Source organism: Artibeus jamaicensis, unplaced genomic scaffold (genome assembly GCF_021234435.1).
Source record: "Artibeus jamaicensis isolate MK-2021 breed Jamaican fruit bat unplaced genomic scaffold, CSHL_Jam_final contig_1539, whole genome shotgun sequence".
In the NCBI taxonomy this organism is placed as follows: Eukaryota; Metazoa; Chordata; class Mammalia; order Chiroptera; family Phyllostomidae; genus Artibeus; species Artibeus jamaicensis.
Window position 1 is genome coordinate 1,584,113 of NW_026521299.1, and position 6,405 is coordinate 1,590,517.

The following is a 6,405-nucleotide window of genomic DNA, read 5'->3' on the forward strand; positions in this document are numbered from 1 at the left end:
ACAGAATCTAAAGAACTTGAGACATGTGGTCATAAACTAAAGGGGGGGAATGGTGGGGAAGAGGGTGTGCAGGGTAGAGGGGAACAAAGGGGGGGAATAGAACAACTGTAATGGCATAATTAATAAAATATATTTTTTAAAAAAAGAAATGCCCAGAGTAGACAAGTGAATAGAGACAAAAAGTAGACCGATGGCTGCCATGGCCTGGGGGTGAGGGTGGAGAGAGATGCCAATGGTACAGGGCTTCTCTCGGGGTTGATGAAGACTGTCTGGAACTAGAAAGTAGTGACAGCCACACAGCTGGGTGACTGTGCTAAAGCCCCACCGATCCGTGCTCTTTCGAAGAGTAGACTTTATGATATGTACATTGTATCTCAATTAAAAACTTCTTAAAACATTATAACTAAACACAACGTGTGGTCCTTGACTGTACTCTATACTGAAAAAACAGCTACAAAGGGCATTTCTGAGACAGGGCCATTTGAAAATAAACATTGTATTAGACAATAGCGCTGCATCAGTGTCAGACTTCCCTGCGCTGACCCGGTACCCAGGTTACACAGGGAAACGCTCCCGTTCTCGGGACAGACATGAACTATGGGGGCAAAGGGTCATGATGTCCGCAGTGGCCCCCCAGGCGGTTCGGCATTTACAAAATGCTGAGGTTAAATAACTCACCCAAGGCTGCGTGATGGAGAAGAAAGTTAAGAAATCAGGTACTGTCTTAGGTTAAGGGCACGGGCTCTAGACTCCAGGACTGGATTGTGGGGAGGGAGGTGGGCATGGGCTTTGGGGCATTTTCAGGCGGAGGCGATAGGTTTGAAGCTCTTTAAAGGACGGGACCTTGGGAGGAGGGCACTGTCCTGGAACAGGGCTGAAAGGACCGGATCAGTGTTTTCTCGCTTCTTCTCTGTTTAAAAATCGAAATATTGGAGCCATGGAAATAAAGGTTCGGCATCCATGATTTTTCTTTATATATCACCATTAGTAATCAACTGGCTGGAAGAGCTATCTTTTAATAATTTTCTGATGTGTGCCCCAAACATAGATGAACTCCTGTTGAAGGGAACAGGTGACAGGGGGAAATCGACTCAGAGATGTTACATCCTAAGAGCTGTCCCTTTCTTCAGAGGGCTGTCCAGGATTTTCTGGTTCCGGGCAGTGACTTCAGTGAAGGGAAGGGACAAAGAGGGGATTCTATTTATGGAGGATTTTTGAGGATGAGAGGTTTGCTGTCAAGCACAACAAAGAATTTCTTTTCCCAGCAGGTGGACAGGAAACCAGGGGAAAGGATACAAATAGTTGGCAGTTCGTGACAATGAAACCAGCTCCTCAGTGTACACAGGCATCATGCGGTGCTGGAGAGGTGACTTCTGGTCGAGAAGTTGCAAGGGAGACAGAAAACCCATGCAGCTAGCGAAACGTTTGCTGAGGTGCAGACACTCAGTTGTGGAGAGCAATCCCTGCATCTAAAGCTAAGAAGAGAAGAAAAGACACAAATCCTCCTCCTCCTTCTCCTCTTCCTCCTCATCCAGTGGTTCTCAGTCTGCTTCTGATGGTTCTGATCCTAAAGTGCCTCAAAAGAGAAATTTGAAGAGGAAGGAGGAGGAGGGGGAGGAGGAGGGGGGAAGAAGAAAAGAAACAGGAAAAATTCCTGAAAACACAAGAAGAAAAGAAGAAGCAAAAGAAAAGCAAGAAAAGCACAGCTACTGAAAGTGAGGCGGAAAGTCCTGATGCACCCCGGCCTCCTGCCCTCCGACGGACATCCTCCTGGACCTGAAAATGGATTCTAATGAAAGAAAGTCCTAAAGCTGATGGAAAAGAAAGGGAAACAGAAAAAGAGACCGAGAGGGAGTGTGTCACCCACCTAACTCCCAGCCCCACACCAGAGGCAACTTTTAGCCCCCAGGTCTGGCAGGAAACTTGAAGGAAGGGGGCCAAGGCGTCATCAAACTCCATTCAGATCCAGTTCAGGATCGTCTCAGAGGTAGTGAGATTCCTCTGCATTGGAGGCAAGACATGCAAAAAGCTCAAAGAATAAGAATATCAAGGCTTAAAAGATAGACCGGAGGGGCTAAGAGTGAGTTAAATAAAACAAAAGAAAATCAAAGAAGCCCAGTTAGAATAAAGAGGGGGAGAAAAACTGAGCACAGACATGTGTCTGAGAGTCCAAATAGAAAAAAAGTGAAAAGGAAAAGAAAGTTAAAGACCATAAATGTTTAACAGCAACCAGAGAGACATCAGAAGAAATTCAGAAAAAGGTGAGTATAATAGAGTGAAGAAAAGGGCCAAACCTGAAACTAGGAATAAAAGCAAAGAGAAATCAAAGAGTAAGGACAGCGACACAAAGCATGACAGACATGAGGAAAAGAGGACGAAGCCTCGGAAAGGACCGTGAGCTTGCTAAATAAAAAGGAAAGTCGCTCTGGCTGGTCGGTGTAGCTCAGTGGATTGATCGCAGTTCGATTCCCAGTTGGGGCCCAGGCCTGGGTTGTAGGCCAGTTCCCAGCAGGGGACCCACGAGAGGCAACCATACATTGATATTTCTCTCCCTCTCTCCTTCCCTTCCCCTTCCTGTCCAATAAATAAAATCCTTAAAAAGAAAGAAAAAGGAAAGTCTGATTCTAAAGGGAAAGACCTGGAAAGGGGTAGAAGTAAAGAAAGAGAAGTCAAAGCTACAACCACACGGAGCGTGATCAGACCATGATCATAATAAAAGCGAGGAAAAGGGCAGACGTGCCCAGTCTAAGGGGAGAGAACCGCACACAGTAGGGGCAAGCAGCAGGGCAAGGAGCAGGAGCGGGGAAAGGAGCAGGAGCTGAGACAGGAGCAGGAGAGTGCGACCTGGAAGCTGGAAGCGGCAGTGACCTCCGTGACCTCCGTGACCTTAGCCACAGGGGAGGCGAGGAGGCTGTTGACTCACTCGGAGGACCGAGGACCGGAGGACCGGGAATGGGAGAAGAGGAAGTCACCGAGCCCAGAGAGAAGAGCAACAGGGTAAAGAAGTAAAGATAGAAGGAGAAGGAGAGATTGACGGAGCTCAGAAAGAGAAGAAAGGCCGAGCAGAAACAAACAATAAGACAGAAACCAAGAGAAGAGGTCACACAGAAAAGAAAATTCTGAGAGTCAGAAGAGAATGTACTCTAAACACCGTGGTTATAACAGTTCCAATAATAGCTGTTTAGGGATAAAACGGCTGATAGAGATCAAAGGCCATTCTCAAAAATAAAACCAATAGTCAGGACAATAAATTAAAGTTCTCCATGTTGAAAAATAAGAAGGACAAACCCAGCTGGTGATCCAGCTGGGTTTGAGCATCACCCTTTTAAACTGAAAGGTCACTGGTTCAATTCCCGGTCAGGGCACATGTCCAGGTTGTGGGTTCAGTTCCTGGTTGGGGTGCGTACAACCGATTGATGCTTCTCTCCTTCTCTCTTTCCCTCCCTTCCCCTCTCTCTAAAAATCAATCAACATGTCCATGGGTAGGATAGAAAATAAAATAAAATTCAAAAAAAAGAAGAAAAAAATGAGGATGAGAAGAATAGGTGGGTGGTGGTAAAAGAAAACCAAAATCAAAGGGTCAAGAACATGACTGTGCACATGATAAAAATTAAAAATTTGATCATGAATCACACCCTGGAACAGATGAAGACGAAAGTGGATGAGTGAGTTGTATAAACTTATTTCCCCTCTGATTCAATTTTAAGTCCAGAGACTTGCTGAAGAGTCTTCAATATGCTGTTTTCCTCTTTTCATTGTTTTAGGGTTGTTTTATGTTTGTCCCTTTTTTAAATGTAGACTTACATCGATCTTTTGATAATCTGCAACCTGGATAACTCGTACTGCCGAATTCATTTTTTTTTAAGATTTTAAAAGATAACTCATTTTTTAAAAGATTTTGTTTATTTACTTTTAGACAGAGGGGAAGGGAGGGAGAAAGCGAGGGAAACAGCAACGTGCAACATACATTGATCAGTTGCCTCTCACAAGCCCCCAACCAGGGACCTGCCACGCAACCCAGGCATGTGCCTTGACTGGGAATCGAACCAGCGACCTTTCGCTTTGCAGAATGATGCCCAACCAACTGAGCCACACCAGCCAGGCTGTGCTGCCAAAGTTTTAATAAATTTGAAATGAGAAAAACAAAGAAGAGGATGGGCTCTAGAGGCAGACCGTCTAGGCAAACATGCAGCTCTAGCCCTTACCAGCTGTGTGACCTTGAACAAGTTACTTGACCTTCCTGTGCCCATTCTCCTCAATTTAAAAGTGGGGATGATGATGGTGATGATAGAATCTACCCCCCAGTGTTATGCAAGTTAGAACACGTGAAGCCCTTGGGACAACGGCCAGTACAGTAAAAGTTCTCCGAACCCATTTGAGGGAAGAATTCTGAAACCGGGCCTGGTTTCCGCTAGAGACTAGACCTTTACGCTGCCGCCTCCTCCCTGAAAGGATGGTGTGATCCCAGTGGATGCTGGGACAGAGAGCACTTTTTGAAAGACAGAGAGTTAGCAGAGGGTGAAGGAACTGGTGAGTGAACAGCCCAAGAAAGGGAAGGCAAGCTACAAGGGGCTGGACCTCAGAAATCCAGTCCAGGGGGCGTAAAAAGGGGGTCAGTCAGGAATGGGGGAAAACAGGAGAGATGTCACGTGAGTCGGGACTGACGGCAGGGATGCATAAACTGCAGCAGAGGAAACAGGCTTGGGACCTTGTATTGTGCCGTGTGCTCCGGGGGCAGAGGGGCAGTTGAGGAGAGACTCCAGTGATGAAATCTCGGTCTCGGTCTCGGTCTCCGGAAGTCTGGGGGCTGAGGGGGGGAAGTGTGTGTCTCTGTAGCCTCGCCCTCCGAAGAATCCAACCTATGCCAACCGTGAGCGCTTGGAACTCTCAGGCGTTCTCCCTGCTCATAGCTTCGCCTGGCTGTAGGAACTAACAGAAGAAACTGTCACGTGGTCATTCTCTAGCGCTCTCAGCAGGTTTAAGGCATCCCGGTGAGCCGCCTGGGATGGCTCTCGCACCAGGCCCAGCAGATGTACAAATTGAGAACTATGAGGAGAGAGGCCCCAGCATTCCAAGCAAGTGCGCAGGAAGAGGAGCAGGACAAACCGTGTATGACCAGAAATGAGGAGGAATCCAACTTGGTTGCAAACAAAAAACCATACAGCAGTGGCTTAAATAACCTAGTAGTTTCTCTTTCATGTAAAAGAAGTCTAGAAGTAGGAAATCTGGACTGGTATGGTGGCTCTCTGGTCATCTGAGACTCAGGTCTCTTCTGTATCTCTGATCTACAATCCCACTGCATGACTTTTTCCTCAAGGTCACTTCATTGGCCAATATAGCTGCTGAGCTCCAGCCATTACATCTGAGGTCCAGGCAGTGTGTAAAGGTAAAAAAGGTCCATGCCCCCTCCCTCCCTCCTTAAGGAGTGTTCCTGAAGTTTCTGCTTACAAATCACTGGCTACAAATGAGGCTTGGAATTTTTCTTTCGTCTGGGCACAATACTACTTTGTATAAAAGTGAAGTTCCTAAGGGAAAACAGGGGAATGATTTGGGGTGGCTATAATCGGCCTCTGCCCCAGTCTCCAAACGCAAGAGGGAGGGCACCTTGGGTCAAAGGAAAGAAGACAGGACCAGAAATCAAAAGATATGCTCTGACCTTTATGAGCCCATGACCTTCGGTAAGTCTCAGAATCTCCCTGAGCCTTTTGGGAGTGGCCCGCTGTTTGCTACAGGAGGAAAGGCAGAGGAACCTGGAGAAAGAAGAAGAAGACAGCATTCAATGGGGGAAGTAGAAGGAGGACGGGAGATGCTGCTGCTCCTGAGCTGTGCATGAGAGACACGCCCACAAGCAGGAACCTGTTCCCCCAGGGCCGTGTGCCCCAGGTCACGTAAAAACCCAGAGTCTGGCAAAGGCGCACAAGGCCTTCTGCAGCTCCCAGGGCCCCAGACAGCAGGGCAAACAAATAAGGCACCTGAGGGAGGCCCAGACACCCCAGAGAGAGGGAGGCCTCCGAGAGCAGAAACCAAGCTCTGGGTCCCCACAGGGCCAAAATAGCTGGCCCATGGAGTCAGTGGGCCAGCACATTGGTCAAGCTGCTGGGGGAGAAACCAAAACCCCAGCCAGATCTATTATTTAGCAGTTTGTCACTAAGCAAAACATAAATTATCCCCTCCCCCCATCCCCAACTGCAGGGTTGTTTGGTGTCAAGAGAGACCTTGGGTCACTCAGGGCCAAGGCAAATGTTTTAGGTTGGGTCTCCCACAGCACCCAGTAGGCAGCTGGGACGTGTCCCATGTCAGAGGAAGGGACAACCTCTCCTCTAGGCCCCCAGGTCCTATGTCCTTGCAAGTAGCTTCGCATGCGGGTGGTGGGATCCCAGGGTGCCCTGAAGAATTTTTACAACA

At 47.8% G+C, this 6,405-nt stretch overlaps 1 pseudogene; it reads left to right on the forward strand.

The window, feature by feature from the left end:
* The first annotated feature begins 937 nt into the window (after positions 1-937).
* LOC119048655 (peptidyl-prolyl cis-trans isomerase G-like) lies at positions 938-3,665 on the forward strand (annotated as a pseudogene).
* The last annotated feature ends 2,740 nt before the right edge of the window (positions 3,666-6,405 follow it).